The sequence below is a fragment of the Callorhinus ursinus genome, unplaced genomic scaffold (assembly GCF_003265705.2).
Source record: "Callorhinus ursinus isolate GAN/ISIS: 27379988/994484 unplaced genomic scaffold, GSC_fseal_2.0 scaffold9, whole genome shotgun sequence".
Classification (NCBI taxonomy): Eukaryota; Metazoa; Chordata; class Mammalia; order Carnivora; family Otariidae; genus Callorhinus; species Callorhinus ursinus.
In genome coordinates, this window is record NW_027397071.1 from 31,214,118 (window position 1) to 31,230,288 (window position 16,171).

Sequence of the window (16,171 nt, forward strand, 5' to 3'; positions counted from 1 at the left end):
AAGAAAAAGGTGGACTACTACTTTGTGATCTTTAGCCATTTAAGAAGGTGGCGGAATTTAGGGGCGCCTGGGTGGCTCAGGCGTTAAGGGTCGGCCTTCAGCTCAGGCCATGATCCCGGAATTCCAGGATCGAGCCACTCATTCGTTCCCTGCTCAACGGGGAGTCGGCTTCCCTCTCTGCTCCTCCCCCTGCTCATTCTCGCTCACTCTGTCTCTCAAATAAAATAAAATCTTAAATAAATAAAAAGAAATGGTGAAATTTAGCTTTGAGAAAAGTTTAGGGGGTTTGCCCAGCTGTATGAATACTGAAATGATGAGTTTGTTAGAATCCTTTATTGAGCATCTACTATGGGCCAAGCCCTCAAAATATTGGAACAAAACAGCCTTTGCTGTATAAAGTTTATGTCCTACTGGAAGAAGACGTGAAATGAGCACACAAACAGGGTGGTGAGCTAGAAAGTAACACATGGCATGGAGAGAATAGAATAGGATAAAGGAAGATGAGAGGGTAAAGGGGCCGGTTGCACCTTTTAAATAGGATTGTCAGAGTAGCCTTCATTGAAAAAGTTAAATTAAGCAGAGATTTGAAAGAGGTAATGGGTAAACTATGCAGTTATTTGAGGGAAGAGCTGCTTATCTGAGTAAAGCTGGTTATCTAGGAGAAAAGCTGCCCAAGCAACAGAAACATAGAATTCCAAGACTCGTAGTCTAGAGCAACCATGGTATGTTTGTGTAACACCATAGAAGCCAGGAGTAATATGAGAAAGGAGGAGAGTAGGTGGGGGAAGGGTTTAGACATAGCAGATTGTGTAGGATTTTGTAAGAACTTAGGCTTTTATTTTATGTGAGATGCACATCTCCTGGAGGATTTTGAGAAAAGAAACAACATGATTTGACTTACATTTTGAAAGCATCATTCAGGCTCTTCTTTGGAGAATAGACTTTATTTAGGGGAAGGAAAGTGAAAGGGGAGAAATGACAATGGCTTCAACTAGAGTAGTTCTGAGGGAGGTAGTGAGAAGTGATCAGATTCTTTTGCAAGGTGGAGTTCCTGATGATTGAATGAAGCACATGAGAGAGAGAAGTCGAGGATGACCCCAAGACTTTTGAACTAAGCGACTGGAAGGATGGGGTTACCATCAATTGAGATGAGAGAGACTTCAGGTAGAGCAAATTTGAAGGGTAAGTTCAAGATTTCAGTTCTGGAAATAATTGAGTTTGAGACAGTAGTCAACTGATTGTTGTTTTCAGTTGGGACGTATGATTCTGCAGTAGGAGAGAAAGGTATGGACTAGAGATAAAAATTTAGGAGTCGTTGGCATACAGAGAGTATTTCAAATCATTATAGTGAGTGTGGATAAAGAACTGAAAAAGAGAAGAGGACCAAGGACTTATCACTGGAACAGTCCTACATAAAGAGCTGGAGAGAAAAGGAGAACCCAGTAAAAGAGAATGAGAAAGGAAAATGAAGGGAGTGTCATAGAAGCCAAGTGAAGACAGTATTTACCCAATGGTTAAATTTTTCTGTATTCCTCATTTTAATTTTATGAAAATGTCCTCCAGAGACAAAAGAATTCCTTTTGGTTTATTGTTAGAAACTGCCTTACTTTGAAATAATATGTTTCAGTATTGACATTGAGTGTTTTGATACTCCAGTAGTTTGGTGTCCACACTGCATTTTTTACCCATTTAAGTTCTTTTAAACAGGATATTGAAAACATCAAAACTGCATTCTCCAGAATACAAACTCCATCAAAACCTGCTATGAAGCTGTAAGTCTGAAAATGTAATTAGAAAACTAAAACCATCATCCTTAGATACAACACTGGATCTGACTTATGCAATACAATAGAAAGGAAAAAATGTTGAGCTTTAAAATCCCTGACATATGGGTTTGGCTGCAATAAGTCATAAAATATTATGTCACTTATTTAAAGAGGAATAACCAGATCAAAAACGAGGAGGAGGGGGAAGCAAGAGGAGACAAACCAGCCTTTATCGAAAAAATATAGACTGAAAAAATATTTTGGAAGTATCTTCTAGTCTTAATATTATATCTCCCTACATTTAATATACCCTTGCCTCATAAAAACACAAAACAATCCTGAAATGGATTTAATTAACTGTCTTAAATTTATTCAGAGGTACCATACAAATGAGACCATAGCTGTTTAACATAGAGACTTCCTATTTTTCCTTCATGGCCTATTTGTAATAACAGTTGTGTGAGTTGAATGAAAGGATTTCTGTGATCAGAATAAAATCCTTACTCTGAAGAAGTCACAAAAGCTTCGGTCAATTCAGCAGATATATATTTAAGCTACTCAATAAATGAACAGTGTGAATGAATATGACGGAAACAGTGGGCTCTATGTTCAGGTCTGTGTTCAGACCTTTACTCAGTCACCTAGATGCTATAAAATCTCAATTAAATCACATAATCTCAATGTGAGCCTCAATTTCTTGATCTGTAAATGGGGCTAATTATATTGCCATGTAGAAACACAGCCGATAAATGCTAACAAGCTGTTTTTATAATTCTAGGTATAAGAGATTATGCCAAACATTGTGGAGAAAAAAAAGACATAATTGCCCTCAAGTAGCTTATAGTTTAGAAGAAGTTGAAGCACAATTCTAGTGTGTGTATTGAATAGTGGTCAGTGTAGAGTGCTTCTTAACTATTGAAATCTAACCATTTCAGCCATTTGCTTTTTCCCACTAATTGCTTCATTGTTTTAGGGCACATTCCCAATAGAGTATATGTTATTTTAAAATGAAACACTTATTTTAAATATTTAATAAATATTTTTTTGCTTGTTTTAGTTCTGACACATGAGCTACCCTAAAATACAACTCTTGGACGCCAGATGAATTCAACGATACAAACTAATAAATGACCAAAGTTCTGTTCAGAATATTGGATCTATCATTTTACAATATGACTTAAGCTCTTTGTATCACAAAACTATTCCAAAGGCACAAAATATGAATCCATTGCATAAGAACAAGGGGCACCAGTTTAGGGGTTGGAAGATGTTTTATTTACAATGTGGTATAAACCTTTGACAAACACCAAGTTAATTAATGCTTCCTGAACTTGAATTATGCCATATAATTTGTTGGTAAGAACTGCTAAAGAAAAACCAACATGAAGACCACAGTTTGAAAATATGCCTAGACCAGCACTCATATTCATGTAACCAAAACTTAAACTATCCTGATTTCCACAAAATACTGATTGACCTAAAACAAAACTTAAGCTTTTTTCAGGTCAATGTCATTTTATAGCTTCCTAGCCAATCAGCTGCACACAATTAAGCTTGCACGGTGCTACTACGCTGAAAAGACTAAGTTTTTAGTAACCAATCACAATTTTAAAAAACTCCCAAAGTACTACCTCATTCATGATTTATAAACTGAGCTGTAGCTGCTAAAAGCTGAGCTCCTAGCCCCTTTTAGCTTGAAGTCTCCCTGTTGGTCTGTGAACAGTTTTGTTTCTTGCTCAATAGAATGTTCATATCAAATAAAGCTCTCAGAATTTTCTTTTGACAAGAACAATAGACCTGTTACAGAGCTAGCCTCTCATCTGTGGATGTCTCATAGGTACCCGAGAGCTGTTTTTGGCACTTCAACTACTTATCTCAAGGAATTTTGAGAACTCTTTTTTGTTTGTTCTATACTTTAGGTTATCTAGGTGATTAATGAGGTTTGTTTCTCAGGCTTTACTGAGCCAGGAAGTAGGTTGAAAAGTTATTATAGGGATTTATAGTGTCAATAGGACTCTCACAATAGCCACTCTCCTTTGAAAGAAGTTAAAGTCAAGAAGAATAGAATCAGTACAATTTTGGGAGATGTTAGAGTCACACCCCCTCCTACTGGAAAATGAATTAATGACTCAAACATGAAATCTTTTCAAATATTAAAAAACTGAAGAGTAATCATATGGTGAATAATGTCATCTCTGTATACTCCACACTATGAAAGAGACTTAATGTATACGCTGGCCTTTCCAGAAACCAGAAATATATTAGGAAACCAAAAGTTTTCTTCCAGAAATAAGTCTTCAGATTGTGACTTTGGAATATTTTCTCATCATTCCCCGGTGGAATTTAACTTTTTCCAGCATATTCTAAATTTGGTCATGATGCTATAGGATACAAGGGCAATTTTTGCTATATTTTCCAAGTAGCTTGATCCTTAGCAGTAAGGTGAGCTGCTTGGATAAACAGATTTTTTTCTGTCTGTTAATATTTCCATAGTGTATATAGTTCCACATGTGTCTTGTCTGGTGATACACTTTTAGTTTATTTTACTTTAATTTAATTTAACTTAATTTTATTTTTTGAATTAAGTAGGCCCCAAGCCCAATGTGAAGCTTGAACTCATGACGCTGAGATTGAGTCGCATGCCCTATCAACAGAGCCAGACAGGCACCTCTGGTGATACATATTCTTGACTCCTACCTGACCAGGGAAAGCAACACCACAATCAAATTTCAGTTTCACTAAAATATTATCTCCTAAAATGATTTCTGATTGGTTGAGTTCATCAAAGGAGCTTTCATTTATATCTTTGGAATGTATATGGTGTCTCTGGCTTACGTTTCTGATAATGGAGTAACCATAAATACAACTTAAATAACAACCTGGACTGGCTTTTATGTGTCTAAGAATTTTTTCTGTTGATTCATTCATTCAACACATATTTATTAAGTCATACTTTATGCCAGATCCTCTGGCTATAGCAGTCAAAAAGAAACTATTCCCTGTCATCAAAGAACTTCATTGGGAAAGACAAACCATCACACAAGCAAATCCAAAAAGTGTAAAAGTTTCTATGACTGCTACTTTGTTGTATAGTCAAGACCAAATTTAGAATTACACTTTCTCATGTCTTCTAAGAGCCAGATTAGGTGTATTTGTAAGTCCCTCCTTGGTACCTGAGGATATATTTTCCATAAAAATTAACCTATATGTAGTGATTAGATCACCCAGACTAAAGACACAAATATTTGTTTCTTTTGTTTTCAGCCACTACTGTTTAATTTTTCTCCATATTTATGTTTTAATTTTCCATAACCTTAGAAAGAATTACTATGTGAAATAAAACATTCTCTACTATACATTTCACAAACATAAAATATAACAAACATTTTGGGCAATTATTAGAGACACAATATTCAAAATGAAAGGGGGCACCTGGGTGGTGCAGTCGGTTAACTGTCCAATTTTTGGTTTCAGCTCAGGTCATGATCTTAGGGTTGTGAGATGGAACCCCATGTTGGGCTCCACGCTCAGCGCAGAGTCTGCTTAAAACTCTCTCTCTCTCTCTCCCTCTGCCCCTCCCCCTGCTCTCTCTCTCAAATGAATAAAAGAAAAGAAAGGTACACTGTATATTAACTACCTAGAATTTAAATAAAAATTAAAAAAATAAAATAAAATGAAAAGTAATGAAGCATAGTCCTTAGCTTAGAGTAGCAAGTCTTAAACGTTTTGTCTCAGAACCCCTGCACACTCTTAAAAATTATTGAGAACGCCAAAGAGTTTTTATTTATTTAGATTATATCAATATATACACTGTAGAAATTAAAACTGAGAACAAATTAAATATGTATTTGTTTATCTAAAAATAGTGACAATAAACTCATTTTATGATAATATACACACTCTATGGAAATGACTGTATTTTCCAAAACAAAAAAAAATTAGTGAGAAGAGTAGCATTTTTTACATGCTTTGCAAATTTCTTTTATGTCTGGCTTAATAGGAAATAGCTGGATTTATACCTACTTCTGCATTTAACCAGTTGTGACATACTGTTTTGGTTGAGGTATATGAAGAAAATGTGGCCTCAAACATGTATGTGGCTGAAAAAGGGAGTATTTAAGAGATTTTTCAGTTAACTACGGATATTCATCTTTGATATTACACCAAAAATTGAGAAGTTTTAAGTTTCCTAAAGGTTCGTTGTACTGTGTAATCTGAAATCATATTAACAGACTATATGTACTCTATCACGTTAAAATCTACAGGTCTGTCTTGCATTTTGAATGGATCTTTTACCCATGCATGACTTTGTAACATCATACATTTATTGGTCATTTGAAAACTATTGGTTCACTGAGTTATGCATATCTTCCAAAAGTTGACACATTTCATTATACAACATCAAAAAATCACATTTGTTAAAATCACTGCTAATCTCATCAGAAGTCTTCAAATACTGGTACTGGTAAGCTGTCAAGCTTATAGTGGTAGAGAAAAGTTTCCCCAAATTCTGATTTTTACTGGATGGGGACTTTCTCCCACCTCCCCTACCCCCAACCCCCATTACTGATGACAATGCAGGGGCTGGAAGCAGGGGTTTAGGGGAGTTGTGTGTGATGAGGGCCTTTCCTTTATCTGTGGACCCCTGAAAGTTGGCTTACTTTTCCGTTGCCACCGTTAGTTAGCAAGAGCAAAGTTATCAGAAGACCTGAATATATTTGGTCTACTTACAGAGGCAGTCCAGGGACTGCTTTGTTGGGGTTCCTCCACCCTATTAATTTGTGCAGGATATAAGCTACCAACCCACCATATGATGGATCATAAGGCAGCATCTTGAGGGAGCCAATGTTTGTACCATTTGTTGCTTTTGACTGAAGTGTTTTTCTTTTCTGATCCACCGTGGAAGAGAATGCATTCTCATAGTCTGTCTTCTCCTGAGGCAATCAACAAACCTTTTCAATTTTTCTGAAGTTTCCTTTTTTTTTTTTTTTCCTGTAGCAACCAGATCAAATAGAAATAAAAGACACCTTGGGGTGCCTGGGTGGCTCAGTTGGTTAAGTGTCCGAGTCGTGGTTTCAACTCAGGTCATGATCTCAGGGTTGTGAGATCAAGCCCTAGGTTGGGCTCTGCACCCAGCAGGGAGTCAGCTTGAGATTACCTCTCTCTCCCTCTTCCTCTGCCCCTCCCCTGCTCGCATGTGCACGCTCTCTCAAATAAATAAACAAATCTTAAAAAAAAAAAAGCAAGAAAAGACACCTTATTTATCCCTTTACACTCCAATAGGGATGATAAGATCTTATATCATGTTGGTCTTTGCTTTCAAAAAATTGAGAAATTGCTAAGCTTCATTTAGGGGAAATAACAAACGTCAGTAGCTTTCTTGAAACTTCATCACAAGAGCCAGGAGGACCTCTGGAATAGAGAGAGGTAAGGAGATGGATGATCGGTCTGAGGAACTGAAGATTTGTTTATGAGATCAGCATTAACAATAGTGATATGGGCAGAGATTGCAAAATTGGATTATGCTCTTATCCTATGTATTTTTTCCCTATGTCATTCTTACTAGATTGATACTAGGCTGAAAAAGTAGAGATTAGGAATAAAAGTCCCCTCAGTAAGTGATCAGATTCCAAAAGTTCCACCATGTTCCAGTCATACTCCAGGGAGATATTATTAATTTAGTTTCCCTATAACCATCCCTTCTTTATTCTAAAGTTTAGCGTTCAGGATACAGATTGATATATTCCAAAATTTGCCTTAGTTAATGGCACTCTTTCTATGACAGAGACATGCTAAGAAGTTCCAATGTTCTCCAGGGATCACTGACTGGATGCTAGAACACCTTGTATTTGCTAAAACTTTGCAAAAGTGGGCCAGCAGCAATGACATCATCTAGAAGTTGGTAAAAATGCAGAATCACAGGGTCCATCCCAAGATGAACTAAAAGACCCCTAGATGATTCATAAAGATGTTAAAGTTTAAGAAACACTGCTGAAGCAGATGTGTGTTAGTTACATCCCTCACCCCTATTGATTTCTATTGATCAGCCAGAGGCCTTGTTTCAGGCCACAAATTTAAGATTTATTTATAATGATATTTTACTATTGTTAAAAACAATATTTTGTTATTTTAAAAATGATTGCATTCCCTGAAAGGAAGACAAATGGTGAAAACCATTATGGAAAACTAATATTTTTGTTTTATTTTTCAACTTGGTCCTTGCACAGATTTGGAATGAGATTTAACAGATTCCCTATCTGACTGATAGGCAACATTAATCTAGGGACCTATATGATACCTTGTCAGAACAAAATGACTTTACTTTTCTCTCAGGCAACTATCAACAAAAGTGATTTTCAAAGTGTAGTACCAGGACCAAGGAGCATCCACGTCTCCAGAAATCTTGTTGGAATTGCAGATGCCTGGGTTAACCCAGACCCTTTGAATCAGAGGCTCTGGGGACAGGACTCAGAAATCTGTGTTTTAATAAGCCCTCTAGGTGATCCTGATGCATACCCCAGTTGTAGACCCACTTGTCTTGATCCATTATCATCTTCTGATTCATACAAGCAGAGTATTTAAGGTTTTGTTTCTCTAGTGACTGTGGTAAGCTTCCCTAACTGGAAACCCAATCAGCCTGTATCTGTGTCTTCATATAGGAAAATGTAGGTGCCCATCCTATGTGATACAAAAAGAATAATTCTCATGGATATAAAAAAATACCCTAGCAATGATGGTAAAGCTCATATTGATGCAATCATAGTCTTTAAGTAAATAAAAGAGAGATAATGACTGACCATAAGATCATGCTTACTTCTTGCTACAGTTAGTTAAGAACCTGACACTGTGGTTTGCTCAGGTGGCTCTTAGACTCTCAGTTTATTTTTATTATTCCTCACGTTAATATTTTGACAATGATTAGCTTCATTGCCCCCAAATGGCTGATTTTTAAAATCTCAGCCGAAAGACGTTAAAGTTTCTTTGCAATGTGATATATGGATTGAATCCTGGAACTGGAAAAAGACATTAGCAGAAAATTAATGAACACTGAATGAAGTCTAAAGTTCAGTAATAGTAATGTGCCACTGTTGGTTCTTACTTTTGAGAAATGTGGTGTGGCAAAGTAGAAGGTTAAGACTAGGGAAAACTGGATGAGGGTGTACAGGAACTCTCTGTATTACTTTTGCAACATTTTCACAAATCTAAAATTATTCCAAAATTTAAAAATTATTAAAACAAACCTCATCAGCTCTGCCTGACCCTTCATTTAACAAAGCTGTTGAAGTATTATCAGATAAAAGAAATTAGAGAACTGCTCTCGACCAACCCAGGCTGCCCATTTGTCAGGTGGAGCAACATTGTTTAATTTGTTTCCTTGGGATGCCAGCAAGAGATGATTACTAACAGTCACCAAACACATTTGCTAAATATATAGGACAGGCTATTAAAGCGGAAATGTGCTTCCTTTACTCTTCATTCCTTGAACTTTTATGTATAGTTCCTACTTGAGTACTTTGTACTTGGTGATATGTTGTTTTAATAATAATCCTCAAATCATTTCGTGGATGACTGTTCCCATCCACCCCCGTCCTCCTCCAGAGCACTTAATGCAGTGCACTGCAGGAAGTAGGCATTCAGAGCTCAGATTTCTCTGACTAACTGACTGACTCAATGTGCTACCTGTAATTATATTTTAAAATTTAATCAGGGCGGTTCTAGGAACTCAAAGGGATAAAGTCAAAATCAAGTATTCAAGTTAGGTTTGCATAAATTGTCTAGAATGAATAGACTTCATCAAAACTTGTCAAAATGCAGAATTTGTCAGTGGAAACCAGAATATCAAAAATTTAAATCATCCATATGAAATACACTCAAGACTGAAGGTGAATAGTTCGTGGTGAAGTTAACATTTCTAAAATAAATTTTGGGCTAACAGAAAGTTACCAGTCTTATTTCTTCCATGCTTTTTGTTTTATTATATTTTGCTTTTTAAGGTAATTAAGGATCACAAATATTATCTTGCTGTGGCTCTTTATATGTGTTGAGAAATTCTGAAAAAGGTGTGTAACAGAAGGAACCATTTAGCTCTCTGATATTCGTTGGTAGTATTTCTGTAAACAAAAACCAAATCTACTTAAAATATGAAGAATAATGATACATCTAACATTAGAGTTTTTCAAAATGTTTCCAATATATCATCTCACACCTTCTAAAATTCTTATAAATAGATGCAGGGTAGGAATTATCACCATTCTTCCAATGGGAAAATGGTAATTCAAAGAGATAAAAAACAGCATCCAGATTAAACCACAAATTATAATTCTTAGGCCATTGCTCTTTCAACTAATCATGAGTCATGCCTTTAGATCCATGTTACTTAGAGTAAATTATTAAATGAACACAACCCCATACATCTGCATATAACTCATTTTCTTTTCTTGACTGCAGGGAATGATGAGGAACAAAGCACTGGATGAAGTGCAGTGTGGATTCTTTAAAAGAGTCAGACACATGAAGTTTGAAGTAGTGAATGTAGGCGCAATATTTGTTTTACACTGAACTACTTCAACCTGTTTTCTTTTGCACATATGGTGGAGCTTGATACAATTTTGGCAAAATGAATTATTTTTTAAAGATCTTATCATTTACTTGAGAGAAAGAAATAGAGATAGCAAGAGAGAGCACAAGCATGGGGGAGAGGGAGAAGCAGGCTCCCCGCTGAGCATGGAGCCTGAGGCGGGGCTCGATCCCAGGATGCTGGGATCATAACCTGAGCCAAAGGCACTCAGGGGCCCTGGCAAAATGAATTTAAGCTAAAAAATATATAAACATTTGATGTATTGTTTCCCATATATGTAATTAAACTAGGGAGACTTACCTCAGGGGTTCCCAATTATAGAAAGTGGGAAAAATGATCTTTTTGATTCCCGGAGGTGAGGTAATAAACTGAAAATTACTTGGCTGACACAATTACAAAATTGCTGGTCTAGAGACCAGGAGCATGATTGATTGATCTTCCCGGTTTCTTTCTCAGGAATAAAAAATTTTTCTCAGGAATAAGATTTTACATTCAAACCATTCATGGGGAGGTTTAAAATTTGAGCTGCTAAAAGAAGGTGTACCGTTTGAACTGTTAGAAGACTGTGCCGTTCTAGCATTGTACAAAATGAGGACGCACCTAATGTACTAGACATAGCTGAAAAAAGACACGCCCTGCAAGGGCCTCTGTGGGAGGAGTCACCTCTTTCGACAGCTTACCTTAGCAAGGTACCCCACAGCCTCTTGGTGTTGGGGTCCCCTCACTTGGGTGTGGCCCTCTTGGGAAGATACCAGCAATTTCTTCCAAGTGTGGCTTTCTTCTCTGGTGCCTTCTGAGAAATCTGAACATCTTGCCACCCCAACTGGTGCTACTTCTCTTTGTTCTCCAATTCTTGTTTTTCTGCTGAGAGCAAATTAGCAAGTCTATTTCTTTTTTAAAGATTTATTTATTTATTTGAGAGAGAGAGAGAGCACATGAGAGAGGGGAGGGTCAGAGGGAGAAGCAGGCTCCTTTGCTGAGCAGGGAGCCCGATGCGGGACTCGATCCCGGGACTCCGGGACCATGACCTGAGCCGAAGGCAGTCGCTTAACCAACTGAGCCACCCAGGCGCCCGCAAATTGGCAAGTCTATTGCCTTAGTAGATGTCCAATTAGCAATGAGATGCTTGTGTCTTTTTCTTGAAGGCTTTTCTTGTCTTTGCAATTAATTTGGATTTTCTAACTTGGCTTGTGGGAAGGGAAGAGGCACATCATTTGCCCCTGGGGACTCCCTTCATGTTCCTCTAGTATACGTGTGTGCACATAGGCACACGCACGTGCGCGTGCGAGCGCGCGCGCGCGCGCGCACACACAGACACACACACACACAGTGCGGGGGAGAAGAGACAAGGAAAGGAGACTGACGCTTGGGAGGGCAAAACCGGTTCTGCTGCATCTCATTAACCCACTGGATATCTTTAGATGATGGAAGTTCCTTGATGCCTGTTGTCTTCAGCTCTGGAGCTTTGGTAGCAATCCTGAGAGCACAGGGAGAGAACAGTTTACCATCCCGAAACACCAAATATGGGAGACGAGGGAGAAGAAAGTCAAGGGTGATTCCACATGTCTGACCTAGAAAATGAAGGGATGGTGAGACAAAGTTAAGTCAAGAAAGGACCAGGTTGTCAGGGTAGAGGAGAGGCCCTGACTTTGATTTTGCAGGGTTCAAACGTGAGGTACTTTTTAAACATCTAGCTGGAATTATCAACTAGGTAGCTAGACAAAGAGCCTGGTGCTCCAAGAAGCTGGAGATAGGAGTAGAAATTTAGGAGTCGTTGTTGTATAGATAATAATTGAGGGCATCAATATGCGTGTAACCAGCTCGAGAGGACATAGCTTGAGAAGAACAGTAGGTCTAGGACGGCTCTTTGAAGAACTCCAACAGTTAAATGCTGAATAGAGGACGATAACTTGGCAAAAGAGACTGAGGAAGACTAGTAGAAGAAAAACAAGGAGTGTGTGACAGACTAGAACCCAAGAGATAAGAAGAATCATCAACATGTTGAACGTTGCTGAGAGATGAAGTAAGGTTAAGACTAAAATGTCCATTGGGTTTAACAACCTAGAGACCATTGGTGACTTAGTGACAGTCCTTTCAAGGGAGTGCAAATGGAAGTTAGATTGAAGTGGGTCTGAAAAGCAGTGTGTAGTGAGAGAAGGAAGACAGAGTGGACAAATCCTTTCTCAGTTTGTTCGTGGAGGGGAGGACAGTGACAGGGGGGTAGTAGGGGGAGGAGGTAGAGTTGAAGGAGAATGTTTCAGAGGTGAAGAGACTGAGTGTGTTTGAAAGCTGATGCAAAGGATCCAGTACAGAGGGCATTAGGAATTGAACACATGAGAGAAGGCACTTGGGATGGGATCCAGAGCACCAGAAGAGGACCAACCTTAGATAGGAAAAAGGAAAGTGAGAAAGGGTGGGTGCAATTTTACATAGAGGTGTAGGTTTCAGTTTGGGAAACCGAGAGTTTCTGACCTGTTGAGGTAGTAGAGGTGAGGTCATAGGGTGAGGTTTTAGCTAACTGAAAAAAAGACTATTCATTATTATTGCTTTACCATCATCAGGGGAAGGCTCTTAGATTCCAAATTCCATTTGACTAAGGCGTTTTCCAAGGTGACGTGTCTCTCTCACCCTCCAAGACATCCTCACATATTGTTCCAAATGTACTGAAATAACACAGTTACTTTTCCATAGCCAGTAATCTCATTGCCCTCATTAATATACACCCCAACAAAGCTAAACCCTAAGAGATCAGGGAAGAGGAAAATATATTTCAGTGATTTCAGGATTCGGAAGGCTTAATTATCATTAAGATCACTCAGCTTTGACCCTGGACCTTAAAGCCAGTGCTTATTTTCATGACCACAAAAATATCAATTTGTAATAAAAACTACAGAAATAAGTTTGGATTTTCAAACATCTTCCCGTATAAACAAAGTGACCATTTGGAAATATATATCTCACTTATATCATTTTTACTGAGCGACCAGCATGCTTAGAAAACCAGGAAAGCCAGTTTTATCTAGCACCAGCTTAAACTGGATTTACAGACTTAGGTGAGTAGGCAAATTACATAAATTCCCTTTAATGAAAGTCAGTTTTGGGGTAAATGAGTAGACTCTGATACATGGCTGATTAATAAACCTTGTAGCTCTGACCCTAGGAAATGAGACTGACTGAAAATGTAAATAATGACTCATGAACCAACTAGATTCATTAATTAGTTCTAGTTCCCCATGTTAAGGGGGGCAAAAAAAAAATGTTTTTCAGAAAGGTTGAGACTTTTTCCTGCCTTCCTTCCAAACGAAAAGGCAGCCCCCTTTCTTTTTTTGGCCACTCAAATTAAGTAACTCCTTTGGACTCATATTTGATTATTGTCCAATTACTAAGCTCTTATGCAAGAAAGCATATTCAACTATCCCTGAGTGGATTTGGACTTGTGTTTATTCTCTGCCCCCACTTATTTATCAATTCCTTAAGGGTCATTCTCAATTACAGTGGTTTTGAATTGTGTCTTATGTCCTGATAATTTCTTCACCAAGAACCTGAATCTTACGATGATGAAAACAAACTCATGGTTACGGGCATTCTGTTATTATACTTCTCATTTACTATATTATTTTACTGACCAAAAATTGTGGTAATATGGTAGGAAGTACATTTTATTGCAATAATAATGGCAGCTAACATTTATTTAGCACTGTTCACATGCCAAGCAGTGTTCTGAGTGCTTTACATCTATGACTCATTTAATCCTCTCAACAGTTCCATGAACTGGGTACTATAGCGAGCCTCATTTTTATAGATTAGACATTTGAGGCACACAGAAATTAAATATCTTGCCCAGAGTCATTGGACTAGAACCAGGATCCACATGCAGGCAGTCTGGCTCCTGTACCCATATTCTTAGGGGCTACACTATAAAATGATCCACTATATGAAACCAAGTGTTTCACTAATAAGTAAAAAGATGATAATATTTTGGAGTATACACTTTACCACTACAGATGTGAAATGAAGAGAAGTAAAAATTTGCAAAAGTAAATAAAGCAAATAAAGTAGGCAAAAAGTGGTGCCCTATGCTTGCAAGTGGACATGGGGATTAAGGAAGAATGACTATTTGGAGATTCTAATAAAAACCTTTTGTCCTACCTAGACCACTTTTTTCTGCCTACTGATAGTCGGCATACCCCTCCTAGAGACTTACTCCTTTAGTTGATATGCTGCATGACTCTCTATTAACGCCTTCTGTGGCAGAGTGGGTCCTTGGTGAATATTGGTGTCTGATTGGAAAGTTCATTAGTTCATTCAACAACCATCTATTCAGAACCTACCCCCCCCCCGAAAAGCTCATAGATCTGTAGGGGAGATAAACACATACACAAATAATTACAACACAGGAGAATAAATTTAAAAATAGAGACATGTGCAAGATGTATAGTAGGAGTACCAAAATGAAGAAGAGAAGTAGTGGGGGGAAGGGGTGATAGGAATAAGAAGGCATCAGAGAGGCATTCCTAAAGAGGAAATGTTTGAATACGGTGAGCGAGTTCTCCGGGCAGACAAGGAATCGGGAAGGCAATTCTGAGCAGAGGGTATGGCACATGTAAAGATTCATAGATATGAAATAGGATAATGTGTTCAAGGAACTGTAAGTCCCATAGTATTGCGGGGACATAAGGTTCAGGGAAGGAAGAGAATTAAAGATGAAGCTGGAGGAAGTTGCAAGGACTAGAAGAACAGGAAGGAATTTGGAACTTTATTGGAAAGAACAGAGTCAATAAATGGTTGTAAGCAGGGAAGTGACAGGATGTATTGAATGCTCAGTCAAAATGAGCTCCAGCTTCTTCCAATCGATTATCACACATGAATAGTGTTTTAAGCAGTAATCAAGCATGTGAGATTTTTGCGTATCTTAAGGGCCATCTGTAGTGGGAATATACTGTTTATGACGGCCCAGCCTCCATTCTTTCCTTCTTCCATTTTTTTTATAATAGCAGCTCGTCTTTCTTTGGAGTATTAACACTTCTCCAATGCCTACAATCGCCTACAATGATCAAACAAGCTGTCAGACCCTCCTTAGCTGAAAGTTGAACAAAGGATCTGAGCAAGCTTCCTTCCTTTTCTCCAGGAGCTTAAATTTTGCGAGGAGTGACTCGAGGATGAGAAAAGATTATAGCTGATTCACTCGCTGTCAGCACCCTGGAGGAAGCCCATACTTCCTGTTATCCAGGCCTCCAAATTTACCTCAGTCTTCCCCTTTCTGAAACTAGGTGTTTCCAGACTGCTTTTGATTCTTTGAACTTCCCCATAACCTTCCAATGAATTCCATTTTTGCTTGACGGTAACACATTCTTTTTTGCGCAAACCAGGTGTAGTTTGCTTCCAAGCCAAGTACCTTGATTTATACCTCACCTGTGGGGATGCTCTGCTTACCTTTACCTACTGAAAAATAGCTTGAAATTTTGTACTAAGGTTGTTGTATTCCCACAAGCTTAGAAACAGCAGGCAGCCCTTTCCTCCGTGGGTCTTGCTGCTGGACTAGTATGCTGGCAAGAAGTAGGACTAGGTTTGCTTTGCTCTCAGAACCTGCAGACCTCCTCCGCGCACATTCTCTTCTCCCCTCAACCACCAATGTGGAACAAGGGAGATCTCTACCTGTGAAAATCCTCTTTCCTTTTTATTTCTGGCCAAGACACTTTTTCCAATGTTTAGCATAGAGACTTTCATCTCCCTCCTAAAACTACTATGTTCTCCCAAGGTCCTAGAAGAGTAATGAAAGATTTGAAGGCCTCTTCTACTTTCCACTTTGCCCAAAAGCTACTCAGAG

The 16,171-nt window shown here is 38.2% G+C and overlaps 1 long non-coding RNA gene across 1 annotated transcript; it reads left to right on the plus strand.

Moving 5' to 3' along the window:
- The first annotated feature begins 85 nt into the window (after positions 1-85).
- LOC112824674 (uncharacterized) lies at positions 86-3,131 on the plus strand. Its single transcript, XR_003208489.2, has 3 exons — positions 86-1,182; positions 1,708-1,772; positions 2,824-3,131. It is a non-coding gene; the product is annotated as an uncharacterized lncRNA (long non-coding RNA).
- Positions 3,132-16,171: the final 13,040 nt, after the last annotated feature.